Here is a 13,757-nt window from a genome sequence, read left to right as displayed (position 1 = left end):
CATGCATAATTTCTTCTGAAGTTAGTGGAGAATCATATGCCTGTATCTGATGGCACCATTGGTCCTTTCATCCATTATGTTTTCTCAGGTGATTAATATGTTAATTGCATAAAACTGGATGTCTGTTAGCAATATGCCCTCCCCAGCTGTTGCAAGTTAATTACCTTCATTTTAAATGACTGCTTATGTTTTTGTTTTGCTTTGTTTTTTTCTTTTGTTTTAAATTTAAGCTATTTGTTTATTACTTAATTACCCAACATAATTTATTTCTAACATATTTGATACCAGGAAACTGTATAATTTTGGTGTTGTTTTATGATCAGTGTACAGAGGTAGACAAATACAAAATGAAAGACCATTTAAAAGGTATTCAGTGGTAGAAAAATGCCTCATTAACCAAAAGTTTTAATGAATGTAAACTAATTTGGCACTGTTTAGTAACAGGTGGTTTTTACTTTTAAAGCAAGGCAACTTTCTGAATTTTGAAGTCCTTCTAACCCATTATTGTTCTTTATTATTTGTCTTGGAATGGTGCCCAGATTTCCCACTGAGGATGAAGGCCACTGACAATGAACAAAGTAAAATATAGTCCTTTCCCAAGAAGATGCATGGTTGAAACCCTGGTAAAAGTAGGTATAACAAATTTTGAAATGGGCACAATGCCCCTTGACAGACAAAGAATTGGCATATACATCAATTTGAATTTCAGAAACTTCTTTGTCTTCAGGGTTGTCAAATGACAAGCCAGTCTGGTAGAGCTTCTGTTTAGGGGATATATCATTCCAGGTCAGACATGAAAATGTCAAAATAGTTTCCATGGTATTTTACAAAACAAACAGATTTTGGCACTGGTGAGCTAGAAATCATGTAGTTTTGAACATGGTTAGAAAGCATTAGGAAGAATTTATACCACCTCTTGTACCACATTTGCATGATGGGGAAAATCTAGATTACAGTAGAAATGATTCCATGACAAATCAGATACTGGCTATATTGCTTCTTAAGACGGAAAAGACAAATGACATCTATGTGCTTGTGCCTCAAAAGCTTTTTATTCTGAACTGAGCTCTTGTGCAATACACCTTTATGAAATATGTATAAATATATTCATCAACTTTAAGTATTAAGTATACTGAAAAACAATGCTTCATTTTGCCTGAAATAGCTTAATAGCAATTTTGACAGCAGTAGGTGGACATATCCCACAATACCAGTGTATGTTTCATTAGCTCCCTGTCCCTTTTATAAATAGCATGCAGTGAAAAGAAAAATAAATAAATAACATTCATCACAGACTCCATTAAGTTCAAATGTATGCTACCACAGTGCACTGCAATTCCTTATTTTTGGAAAATCAATTCCCTTTTTCACTAAAAAGTATCCACTAAATGGCATTATGGTTCAGCAAACTGCAGCATTCATTAATTTTTCCTTGATATTCGAAGCAAACAAACCCACAAAGGTTCAATTCACATCATAGGTTTGGTTAAAAATTTCTGATTGCACCTTCTATCCATTACATTAGTTTATGTTTGTCTTTTTCAGTCTATTAAAGGTCTAATCATAGCAGGCTGAAAAGAGGACTTTCCTATATTAATGCAGCTGCAACATCAACTTACACTTTTTTTTTCTTTTTTTTTAATCAAGCTGGGGTATTAGGCCTTAGGAACTGTAGGCCATATGGTGTATAAGCATTTGTTTTGATATATTTTAGTATTGAATAAAAGGAAAGGTGAAACAATCATGTTCCCTCCTCCTAACCACCCTTCTCCTTTTGTCTCTCTCTGACTTGTATGAAAATTCTCTCATTCCTGAGTATTATTTTCTGTTTTCACTGTGCCACAGATAGAGATGATGCTTTACAGAAATTAAAGCTTTTCCCCTTTCATTTTTCCCTATATCATATTTCCTGGTCCTGAGCCTTAAAAGTTACTAATCTGGGTCATGGGGTTTATCTGCTATCAAGTCCTTTTGACTTACTAGGTACTCTGTCGTTCAAGTCTAATATTTACGGTATGTAGTTTGCCTTAGTAGGAATATTTTAAAGTCTTCAGTTCTCTCAAAAGGAAAGAGGGAAAACAATCATTTATCTTTGGAAGTCTGTGCATTACTTTTTTGGTGTGTTTTCCATCTATAATTTTGCAGACATATGTAAGTGGAATTGGATTGCAGAGATGAGGTGGTGTACAGACTAAGTAAGCTTGTTTAAAATGAGGCAATGCACATATTTATGCACATTCCAAACTTGATAGACAGATAGTTCCATTGATTCCACTTTGAGCTGAGTTAGACCAATGCTGAGCACTTTTCAGAATACCTCTCATAGTGTCTTTGAGTCACTGGGCTGCAGGCTCATCCAGATCTACTATCCCTTTAATAATTTATAGAATAACCTTTAAATAAAACAATTTAATGAAACCAAACTGTGATTAATGCTACTTTAATTCCAGAAAAAGTAAAGTTTTACTCTCTTAAATGAATTGAGATGTTAGGTATTTTAGTGATTAAAAACGAGTTTTAATCTTAAATTCTTTATTTTCCTTGGCTGAAAGAATTATTTATTTATTTATTTTAAAATCACAATTGTTTTTTTCCTTTGACTAGCATTAGTATTTATTCTTGCTCAGTCAGTTCCTTTGTTTATTTCAGTTTGGAAAGTGTCTTCCAAAAACAGACTATACTGATCCAATAATGACAAGTTTGTAAAGTATTTTTGAATTCAGGAAACAAAATTTATTGAAAAACATTTCAACTGTTCCTGAGCTTTGTACAATTTTTTTCAAAAATTTATAAAAGTACTGAGTTAACACACGTCTCAAAGCTCTGCCATCCGCAAACAACATCATGACATCATGGTAAAGCTATATCATGTCTTCATTTTTTATATATTGAGGCTATGAACAACAATCTGCAATGTTTAATTTATATCACATTATACACATCATACTGACACTTTAATTATTATTTCTAAAATCTGGGTTTTTTTATTGGATAGATTTTAAGGGAGAAATTTACAAAAGGTTGCTTTAATCTGCCTGCAATATTCGCAAATGAATCAGTTTGCACATGCAGAACTTGGTATTTGCCTGTCCAGGTGAGTATTTTGCACACCTAGGAGTCCTATCTTGCAAGATTTATTCATGTTGATTATTCATACGTCCAAGACTATGTAAGACTGGGCTTATGCATGCTGATTTGTACTCATTTGTGAGATCAGATGAAAGTGTTTGCTTGGAGATACTGTAGGCATCAAAAGAGCTCTTTGAAAATGTGACCCTGTATAAGTTGCTTTTTTATTAATTAAACAACAGTATTTGTTGTTCATGAAATTTTTCAACATTGTTGCTTATGAAATAAACTCTTCATTCAAATTTTTGCTATGAGGCAAGGAACCTTGGTTTTATTCTGAAGGGTTTGACTCCTTTCTAAAAATGACTTTTATTTTCCATTTGAACTTTCAATGATAAGAGATGCAAATCTTTAAAGCTGCAACTTATCAACCTAGACAATGATTAGCCTATGTCAGCTAACCTTGGGAAATTTAGCAACAACTATTTTTCAGCATACAGACTGCATTTTGGAAATTGCAATGTCATTTATAAATGCAACAACAGTCAAGAAGTTAATTTTGAAGCACTTGTGACTGATATTGCAACTGTATGCAGTAACTTTGCAGACAATATTCTATTTAGTTTATGGTTTATGTATCATTGTGGGCAAATGTTAATTGTGTGCAACTCCATAGGAAGAGGGTTATCACTGTTTCTGGGAACTAAAAACAATGGTGATGGAGGGTGATTAAAGTAAATCTCTCTGCTGTAAACACCTCCAGAGAGACTACGCCATGGAGATTTGCATATGCTGGTTCGGGCTGAGTTTTCCAGAGACCAACAGAAAAAGAAAGGGTTGTTGATATAAAAAAGCTGAGTTTAAACTAATAGAGGGCCTTTTTTTTGACTCAGCGAATGCAAAGGACCTTCTGTCCAAGGAGAAGGGGGGAGCAATCTTTGCGGAAGGGTTGGAAAGACTTTGGCTTACTAAGGCCCTATAAGACTGATGGGTGACCTCTGGTAAACTTATAGCATGTTTTCGGAAATTTTATTGTTTTTATGTGTTTCCTCTGTAATACCTTTACTCTAAGAAGAATATATTTTGTTTTGTGAAGGCTGGTTAGTTACTGCTATACAATGTTGTAGCCCTTGGAGAAAGCTTAGCCACAGATGCTGGTGGACCCCGGTCAGACTTGATACAGAAATCACAGTGAAGCACAGAGGGGGACTGCAAACCTAAACCCTCAGTCTGGAGGGAGATAGAAGCAGGTCTCTGTCCAAGAGAGGTGACTGCTTGGAAGCCTGAAATCTCTAAGTGGGTGCATTGGCAAATGAGTGGGGTGGAGGGTGAGCAAAGGTGTAGTTAAACCTGTAATTATGACAGGACGGTATAGTAATGGCCTGATTTTCAGTGATGCTGAATGTCACCTTTTATATGGACTTGGCATTTGCCTCTCAACCTCAAAATAGTGCCTTTGCCACGTACCAAACACCACAAACAAACACGGCATCATCCCACATGGGGAATATGCCAGGTGTTTCTCCTAAAACTGATGCATAGGAGTTATCCACTCCAGGAGAACCAGTCTTGTCTAAGACATAGGAGATAAGAAACCCTATCACTTCCCCACAATTGTCCTAGAAAGGTCCATCCTGCAAGCTTTACTCATGTGGATTATTCATATGTCTAAGACTAGGTAAGACTGGACTCATGCATGCTGCTTTGTACTCATTTGTGAGATAAGATGAAAGTGTTTGCAAACAGATTTGCTTGCAGATACTGTAGGCATCAAAAGGGCTCTTTGAAAATGTGACCCTTGTATAAACTGTTTCAAGAGGTTATGCCTAGGGTGTGAACGGCAAAAAGGGTTGTCAATATGGAGATGTGAATAGCCAAGTAACACATTTTAGTCTAAAATACTAATCCTGAAACACACACAGGAGAATGAAGTCAGGTTCTGCTCTGCATCTGTGCTTTCAAACAACAAATATAAACTTCACCTTCCTGGGTTATTAAATTATTTCTTCCAGTTGTTAAATCAGCAGGGAAACCCTATCCGATTTTTTGGTGTTGGGCTCCCATATTGCTGGTATTGCAAATGAATCACTGGAATGTTGCAAAGTCGGACTCTTGGTTCTCTTGTAGAAGAAGAGGAACTGGCAGTTGGAGACTGAAGCACTTTGTGTACCACCTTGGGTTATATGACAATGAATCATGGTTATATGGCAGTTCCAAATTTTTAGCTTCCTAGTCAGCTTCAGAATATCAACCCTCAGGCTTGAGATAAAAGCACAGGGATTCGTTATGAGAACAAGTCTTCTGGGAAAAAGAACTACAGGCAACTTATTCCCATTTTTAAAAGCACATTTTGCAATAGAGCTCTTCTCTTTAATTTGTTCTCCCATTGTGTGTCTAGTGGCAACTCCCATAGCTTTAGAATTTGGAGGGAAGATAACTCCAACCCTCAAGTATGATGTACAGTCAATCTCAAGAGGAAGAAGTATAAGAGATCCTTTTGTCCCTGTCGCTGCTTTAATTTTGCAATTCACAGCTTCTGTTTGTAACAACCTCTGGCTAATGTTCACTCTTCTGTAGAGAGATATCTCTGTAGCTTTAAAGTTTCCAAGAGTGAGAATCAATTTCTACTGATGCCCTCAGAGAAGACAAAATTACTTCCTGTAAATATTACTCTCTGAAGGTTAAGTTGTTATGGGTTGACAACGACCCCACATTCCCACCTGAGCTCGAAGCTATATATTTGCATATTTTAATTCTTTTACTTTCAGCTTGAAAAAGCTGGACAGTAAGAGTTCCATCAGAGTGTGGGAAATTGTATATATTAAATATATATAATATTTTCTTATGGGGTCCCATATGGCTGGTATAAAAAATTATGACAACTACTGGAGGTAGGCTCTGAAATGTCAGTCATTTATTTATTTATCTTTATACACTCTCTCTCTCTCTCTCTCACACACTCTCACTCACACACACACACACACACACATATAATATAAAGCATCTGTCTATACACACTAGGTACCATTGCCATAACTTGAAACTACAAGAAAATTAATACCCAACCATAAATAAAGTGCAATAATACAACTTAGTATAACTCACTACAAGCAAATCAGGGAACTCAAAGAGCTCAGTTTAAAAAAACAACAACTTTATTTTTAAATATAATACAATACTTGGTGAGATCTGCTTTTTAAGCTATGAAATCCAGTGTCCTTTGCAATGCTTTCATACTGTATTTGAACTCATGAAACTTAGTGGAGTAGGTTGTAAAATGCATTTCAATGAAAAATAGAAACAAATGTTAATGAATGTTTTCCATTTTGAACCTAGCTCTGCTACATAATATAAAATCCTTCTGCATTAAGATCTATCTTAATTAGACAATAAAATATTAGTTAATATTTACCAATATATAGGGTTACATCATTATCTTTGATTCGCTGGCAAACTAGGAGAACATATGTAGAGGGTCTATAAGGGATCTGTCCTGGGTCCAGGCTTCAATATTTTTATTAATGACTTGGATAATGTAAGGGAGAAACCTATAAAATTTTCAGATAACACCATACTGGGTGGTGGTGTCCTTTTGAGGACAAGATTAGAATTCAAAAAGACTTTGATAAATTGAAGAAGTGGTCTGAAATCCACAAGATGAAATTCAATAAAGACAAGTGCAAAGTACTACACTTCCAAAGGAAAAATCAAATGCACAACTACAAAATGGTGAACAACTAGCTAGGCAATAGTACTATGAAAAAGATCTGGGGATTATAGTGGATTATTTAATATAATATAATATTTAATATAGTGGATTATTTAATATGAGCCAACAATATGATCAAGTTACAAAAAAGGCTAATATCATTCTGGGGTGTATTAACAAAACTGTTCTATATAAGACACAAGAGATAATTGTTCTGATTTATTGGGACAGGTCAGGCCTCAGCTAGAGTACTGGGTGCCACATTTTAAGAAAGAAGTGGATAAACTGGAGAGAGCCCAGAGGACAGGGACACAAATGATAAAAGGTCTAGAAGACTTGACTTATGATGAAAAATTAAAAAACTAGATATGTTTAATCTGAGAAAAAAGACCAAAGGGAGACCTGATAAGTCTTAAATGTATTAAGAATGGTTATAAGGAGGACAGCAATCAATTGTTCGCTATGTGCACTGGAGGTAGAACAAGAAGTAAGCATCTTAGGCCTGGTCTACACTAGAGAGTTTTGTCAACAAAAGTCAACTTTTGTCAACAAGACAATGCTGGTGTACATGCTAGTCACACCCCCCGCCCCCCCGCTGACAAAACTGCCCTGTTTTTTCAATAAAATTAAACAACCTTGATGAGAGGTGTAGGGCTTTTGTCGGCAAAGTTAGGGTGACACAGTGTCAGTGTAGATACTGAGTCCCCTTATAGCATTGGAGGGGCTGTCATACTTGTCAATTTCATCGCTCCACTAGAGTGGTGAAATTGACAAGAAAGCTGGTGCAAACTTCCGACTGGGCACCAGGTGAGATGCCCTGGTTCTTGCAAGCTGCGAGCTGGAACTGGGAGGGACGTGAAAGCTGCCACCCGGCTCCCAGCTGTGAGCCCAGACCCGAGTGGCTGCAGCCTGGCTCCCTGCTGCAAGCTGGGAGCCAGGTGGGATGCAGCAATGAGAGGCTGCCACCTACTACAAGCCAGGATGCAAGCAGCTGGAAGATGACATAACATATGTTGACAAAATTTTCCAGTGTAGACATGGTCTTAGTTATATCTACAGTGGAGAACTTATAACTGTATAGTGTCCCAATCACACCTGCACTGTAGCTTCTGTCAGTAAAACTTATGTCAGTCGGGGTGTGTTTTTTCACACACCTGACTGACAAAAGTTTTACCAACAAAAGTACTAGTGTAGACATAGCCTTAACTTAGGCTGGGTATTTATATAATTTAGGTAGTTGCACACTGGAATAGGCTGCAAAGAGATGTTGTGGACTCCCTGTCATTGGATTTTTTCAAGAATAGGTAAGAAAAATACCAGTCAGAGATGGTCTAGGTATTCATGTTCCTGCTTTTGTGTTTGTGTGTGTGTGTTGGAGGTAATGCGGAAGTTACCTAGATGATCTTTGAGGTCCGTTCCAGCCCTACATTTCTATTATTCTGTGGTTAGGGCCATGGTTCAAAACTGTGTGCACAGGATGCAATCCCAAAATACATATGCACCTTAGGCACACGAAGGATCTTCAAAGAGTGAGTGTGTGAGTATGCTGAGGGAGGGCTGAAAGAAGATCAATATACATAGAGCACGGCTTCTCTAACCATTCAAAAAATGGCTGTTAGAAAATTACAAGGACCCAATCCTGCACCTGGTTGTTTCCCCAGTGGAACTTCTGCATAGCTCTTGACCTTCTTGAATTGTCAAATGAAATTGGATCAACCTGAGCCTGTCCCTGAATCAATGCACTGAGAAGAAGGGTCTGGGTTAGGAGCATGCATTTTCCTTCCCTCCCTTCCACCATGTGTTTGAAAATCTTGTCACTTTGTGCTGAGTAAATTCCTTTCCACCCCTCCACCCCCGCCTCACTCCATCTTCAAGAAGTCTTGGGGGCAACTTCTGGCAAAGGAGCCTCTGATAACATTGTTCCCAGTGGAGCCCAGTTGCTAGCGAACTGTGAATGCTGCAGTCCAGATACTAGCTTGAAGTCACAAGGCCTTTTTTCCTTCAGGGGATTCCATTATCATTTTCACAGATGTCAGGAATCATCAGTGATGAATGGAAAGACCTGCTACCGCTTCTATTGAGAGGTGCCCTACCCCACCTATGCAGGAAAATAGAGGCAATGACATGAGGGAAAATTCACTGTTTTACTCATCCCAAATCTCTCCCCAGTGACTGGCTTTGCAGCTCCAGGGATGCTTCAACTCTTTGGGGCTTCAGTTAGAAATAAGGATGCTCAGCACCTCACAGGAGGTACTATGGCCCAGATCAAGCCATATGTTTTCTTGCAGAAATGAGTTAGCATAAAATGTGTTACCTGATCTTAATTTTTATGGTGTATAAGAATAAATTAAGATCCCTTGAAATAGTTTGCGACCCTCTGGTGGGACTCACTGTGTTCTATTTTTGCAGAAGCTGCCTGAAACCAGTCAGAGTAGCAGTACTATGTATGTAGGCCCTGCATATTTTTCTGTATTTAATAAATAGTTATTTGGAACCCAACTACGGCTCTGTAGTTTATATGTTTTGTTGTTGTTGTGTAAGGAGCAATAGACACAGGTATAAACCTAATTGTCCAGTCTTATTTATTCCAAAGGGAATTATTCCAATTTTACTAATGCAAATTTAATTTTGCTATTTTGTAAAAGTATAAACAGTGATAATTGATACATTATTACTTATATTGTAAGAATAAGGTATTACAATTATACAATTATTGCTATTGTATGTGGGCAGTGTAAGATTTATGATGTCTTAACTATCCATTTGCTTGCTTAAAGGGTTTCAGTTCTCTAAGGGATGTGACAAGTAACTACACTATTGTCACTTAGCAAATTTTCTTGGGTTTTGGAATATTAAATACCCCCAAGTTAACCTGAATTTAAATCATTGCAAGAAAAAGGTACTAAGTATCTACCCAATTAGAAATGTTAACTCATTTTTCCCCGATAAGACTTAGACCACATTATAGAATATAATATTTAATTAAACAAAGTGTGCACAAGCTGAGATGTTTTTCCAAATGTAGCCTTCAGGAGAATGTTTATGGTTAAATAATAAACTCTTGAAAATAGGGTTATAATGAAACTGCTAGCAAAGTTAAAGCAACATTCATACCAAAGAAGCACAAATGTGTCTGTGTAAAGCGCACAGACAATAAAGATAAGTCCCGTTTTCATTGATAAATTCTCCCTTTCATCTTTGAGGAATTTAAATACCAGGAAAACTTAAAAGGTAGAGAAACGTAATCTGACAATGAAAATAAATGTGTTGTGTTTTTTTATCTCCCATCCACCCCCCCAGCAAAAAAGAGCCATTGGATATAACAATAATAAAGTGAGAAATGAAACATCTAGGAACATATAGGACTAAGGCTATGTGTACACTGACTGCAGCAAAGTCACTGCCATCAGATCGACTTATCTGGATCGACTGAGTGGCCAGTGAAGACCCGCTTAGTTGATCCAGAAGTCGACGTACTAACATCACCTCCACAAGTGGTGTAGCGCTGCGTCGACGGGAACGTAGTTCCCGTCGGCGCAGTGCAGTGAAGACGGCGTGCAGAAGAGAAGCACAGAAGTCAACAGGAGTTACGCATGTTCTTTGCATACTTTGCGTAACTTCCATCGACTGCCACCAAATCCCTGAGGTAAGTGTAGACCAAGCCTAAATTGGTATGGGGAGTGATGTCGAAGAGCCAATGATTTTTGTTAAAGACATCTGCAGTATATATATGCCTATTTAATTACTGCCCTACAAAATGTGAAATTATTTAATGTTAATGTTATCTTACTGAAAAAAATTCATGAATGAAATTTTAAGGAAATGAATTATTCGTAACTTGATCTGTTGATCACAATGACATTGACATTAACAAACACATTTAAAGTACATTTTAAAAAAACTGATTCAAAGGCTAAGGAGAGAAAGTGTTCACTTGTCTCAATTAAAACATGCAAATCTAGGCAGAAATGACAAAACCATCCACAAAGTCTTATTTGATGAGCTCTCCTAATAGAAATGTGTGAACTAAAAAACCTAATACCAAGGATATCTAGGTAATAGATACGACCATTGTAATTCTACAATTCTAGCCTTTAGAATCATAACAACTTTGCTTTACCCAATAGGAGTAAGCAGCACAGTGGCTATAAACATCACATTACAATATGTCTCCACTGCAATCCAAGATGTGATTGCAGCACAGGAAGATATACTCATGATAACACAGCTAAAAATAGCTGTGCAAATGTGGTGGTGTGGGCTTCAGTGCTGGCTCTACAACCATGCCAGGGACTGTAGCAATAAGTATTTAAAGATGTGTATACTAGCATTGCTAGCCTGCACTGAGGTCTTGTTGCATCTACACTGCTATTTTTAGCTGTGATCGAGTGGGTAAAGCTAGTGCAGGTATGTCTTCCCGTGCTGAAATCATATTGCAGCATAGAGGAAAAACAGACTACTAGGTAGATCTTTTGGTGTCTCGGAAAAAGAATTATTGATGGGAAAGTCAATGAAATTATGCCTTTTACATCAACTGGCCCAAATAATGAAAATATTCAGTGAACTTTTTAGGAACCATTCCAATTCCCACAGAAGACTCTGATAGTCTTTCTATGGTCTTCAGTGGGAGTTGGCATAGGCCAATAAAGAAGAAAATAATAATGGCCTCAGTCAACCACAGTTATTTCTCAATCTGAAATGGTGTTTCAGGGTAGTGATACATATTTTAGATTGTAAGCCCTCCAGGAGATTATATCTCCTTTTCCAGTAGCCTACAAAATACTTAACAGCTAATTTGCTTGTGTGCTTCGACCACAGACTATCACGATGGCTAATATAATATAATTGTTTCCTTGTACTCCTCAATTGCTCTGTCTGTACCCATCAGTTGTCTCTTGCCATATATTTTAAATTCTTTGGAGAAGGAACTATCTTTTTTTGTTCTGTGTGTACAGTGTCTAGCACAGTAGGGTTCCCATCTCCTCAGTGCTATGATAATACAAGTAATAATAATCTGTTTGTACAGTTCCCATTACAATAGGTCCTCTATTTCGAATGGGACCTTTGGAAATGACCGTAATATAAATTATATAATAATTTCATTCTTGCCACTTTTCTGAACATCATCGAAGTCAAAAGTTCAGAAAAATGTCAGGACAGAATGTACTTTCTATTAGTGAAGTGGGATTTTTATTTAATATTAACTGTAGGAATAAATCCTACAGGTGACTCATAGGAAAGGGAATAACTTTCCCAACAAGCAGGTTCTATTTCTGTATAATAAAATAATATTTTAAAAGTCCCTCTAAAGCTAGGATCCTAAAGAGAACTTAATTCAACTTCTTATTTTATAATATAACTGTTCATTACTAACGTGAGAGAGGACAGAATTATAAGTGGTTCATCCTGACATTGCCTGCATTGTAGATGTGTCCAGATATCCAGATTCCCAACCTCAGATGATACGCAGATTTATTTATTTAAAAAATATAAACATTTTATCACCTTCTGTCTTCTAGCCCATTCTGCTTTTACCCCAGTTTGCAGTGTGCCTGGAAAGGGCTGACTTTTTATATTAAGCAACCCTGTCAACCTTTCACTGCTAATTATGCTTCCCCACATGACCAAAGTGTAGGATTCACTGCTGATTTCTGCACAAATGAACAAGGTGAACATAGAGTGGTAGTGGGGATAGGAAGGCTTTCTCTCCAGAGTTTTAATCTCTGTTGAATATCTCCATGCAGCTCTCATTGATAAACAGATGGTACATAAAAGAAATCTGCAGTGATTAATCCCAATACCTTAGATGAATATTTAGTAAATAAATAAATAGGTCCTTGTCACTGTTTTAATATCTCTATGGATATCTCTGTGGAGTAGGATTCCAAATAAGTGGTTAGTGGGCTAACATGAAGAAAAATTATGAAATAAGCAAACAGCTAATGTACGGGGACTATTAGCCCCTTACTAAAACTTAGTGGGTCTTTTTGGTTGGCCATGTCTCAACACCAAAGAACAGGGGAAGGGTTGATGAGAAATCAGGACCCTAAGATGGCCAATGGGGAGAAGCCAATGGTCCAGGTCAGCCTGATTGACAGGGCGGGCAGGCAAATGAGGGAGCCAGGAAGCCGGAGGGGTCCCATCCTCTGTGTGAGCTGGAGTTGCCTGGACAGAGAGTGGGATCAAGCTAAGGACAAAGCAGCCAGCGGCTGGGAGGCCAGAGAAGAAGCCCAGGGAGCTGAGCTGAGTGGAGCAGACCCACAGCAGCAGAACCAGAGGGGCCCAAGGAGCATCCCAGAGAGACAAGCCACAGCCACACTGAAGCATGAGTGGAATGGGAGCTGGAGCTAACTGGAGACGAGTGAGGTGAGCAGCTGGGAAGAACGAGGGGGATCCTGGGCAGGGCCCAGCGCAGGGAAACACCACCAGCCAAGGGGCTATGCAGGCTACACTTGGAGGGGAATTGTGACCCTGATGGGGGGAGGGGCGGGCAATGCTGGGGAGAAGGGTCCTGTCATCTAAAGCCTGGGGGCATGTGGCCACTACCATAGCAAGCATCTAACTCTCTGCATCCCTGCAGTACAGACCTGTGACGTGTGAGAAACGTACACCTCAGAGACGCTGTGTGTGGTGTCTCCGTGCCAGGGGTTGGTGTTAGCTATTTTCCGTTAACCTTTCTCATCTTTTCTTTTCTTTTTTTTTAATTGATTGCTGTTTAATAAGTTGTATTGCTTTGAACTATATGCTTTGCTAAGTGGGTCAGAGAAGTGTCCAGTGCAGAGAGAGTACCCGGAATAGGTACACCTTAGCCCCTGTCCTAAGTAACCACAACAATGTTGGGATTTGTAGCCCCCCAGAGATCCTGGGCCCAGCCTTGTCGGGATTACAGGGAATCTGCCACACAGGAGAGTGGAAGGGGGGTCCTCAAGGTTAGGGAGACCTCTGAGTAAAGGGAGCGTGAGCAAGGACTCCGATTCTT

This window comes from Emydura macquarii, unplaced genomic scaffold (genome assembly GCF_026122565.2).
Source record: "Emydura macquarii macquarii isolate MOO-44397 ecotype Brisbane River unplaced genomic scaffold, CSIRO-AGI_Emac_v2 contig_712, whole genome shotgun sequence".
In the NCBI taxonomy this organism is placed as follows: domain Eukaryota; kingdom Metazoa; phylum Chordata; order Testudines; family Chelidae; genus Emydura; species Emydura macquarii.
This window is presented reverse-complemented; position numbering follows the sequence as displayed.